The sequence below is a fragment of the Poecilia reticulata genome, chromosome 5, assembly GCF_904066995.2.
Source record: "Poecilia reticulata chromosome 5, P_reticulata-male-v2, whole genome shotgun sequence".
NCBI classification, from domain to species: Eukaryota; Metazoa; Chordata; class Actinopteri; order Cyprinodontiformes; family Poeciliidae; genus Poecilia; species Poecilia reticulata.
Window position 1 is genome coordinate 32,160,959 of NC_088834.1, and position 1,629 is coordinate 32,162,587.

The following is a 1,629-nucleotide window of genomic DNA, read 5'->3' on the forward strand; positions in this document are numbered from 1 at the left end:
TAAAATAAAATAAAAAAACAGGACTAATAAATAGTTAGATATAACTCTGAGAAGGAAGCTTGCAACTTCCTGCTTGGAATGTTGATTTGCGTCCCAATGAACTTTGACCCTGGAGCCAGGAGCATTTAATGAACCAAAGGGGAGCTACAATTAAAGGGGCAGTTCCACATAAACACCACATTTCTCATGTTGCTGGCTCACTGAACTTTCAAACTACATTACAGCCGACTAAGAAGTTTTATACATAGAGTTTCACAAAATAACAATTACAGACTTACCAGAGGGTTTTCTTTTTTTATGTTCTTCATGTTTGTAATAACTGAGATGGTGTTATGGACAAAGACAATAAAACTTTATTGTTTTTGTGATGGTTGCATAAATGTCCTCACCCTTAAAGAAAAACTGGAATAAACTTTCAGGATTCAGACGATATGATGTCAAACGTTCTGTCACTTATATTTACCCTGAAAGTTAATTCATTTCTTGGGTTAAATCAGGGGTAAGAGTCAGAGGAAGGGTAGAAAAAAATATAATGCACAGTTAGTTCAGGTTATTAAGATTGAATTAGTATGTAATTATTTTTAGTTTTTAATAAGATAATTTCTGACATTTTTAAAAACAAAATAAAACATGGTAAAAGGAATAAAAATAAATGTTTTCTATTTCTATTTACATTTTACTTTTAAAAAGTGAAAAAATGTATTTAATTTATCTAAGGCTTTGTGATTAATATAGTCACTTTTAAAATTTAATACACACAATCATATAAAAATAGTTCTTTCAATTCCATTAAGTCTTGATTAATGACTAAATCAGTTCATATTTTTGAATGTTGTGGCTTTCCTGTTGTTCAGATCCAGATGCTATTTGTTGGTATTAAATCAGCAGATACATGTTCATAATGCTACATCCAGGAAATACGATGGACAAAAAAGTTGAAATTATCTTGCCATTTTTCTACATCAAACAGTTGAATGAGTTTTTCTTGTGCTTGTCTTTCTCTCTTTGTGTCATGGCAGATGACTGGTCAACTTCCTGTTAAAACAGACTTTTCCTTTCCACTGTCACCACATGCATGCTCAGTATGACGGCTTGAATCTGTTCATATCAATGATTTGAATTGACTATCTTTCTCTATACAGTTTTGATGTGTGTGGTTTTTTTATGTTTTTCAGACAGAATTTGTTGTGAATCAGAGGATAGACAGGCAGAGCTGAACTTAATGTGATGAATTCATATACGTCACATCACCCACTTGGATTGTGTGTGGATTTGGGAATCATTGATTTGTTGAAATTGATTTATTATTGTTAAACAGAGAAAAAAAACACTAGTTTAATTCTCTGTGTTCTTTGTGTTGGGTATTTGGTCTTATATGGTCATATTTGTGTGTTTGTAGAAATCCTTCCTGTTCAGTCATCAAGTAGCAAAAAACATTTGATTTCCTTTTGGAATTAATGTATATTTGAACTGAACTGAATTCACCAACTTTGTGGGGGTTAGTTGCATTTTAGTGAATAAAATAAAATAAAATAAAAAATGTGTTTGAGTTTTTCTGTCACCTGTACAACAAAGGCAGGCAGTGAGTTTTATGAGTTGATATAAAAGAAAAGAAACACTTTGCTCAAA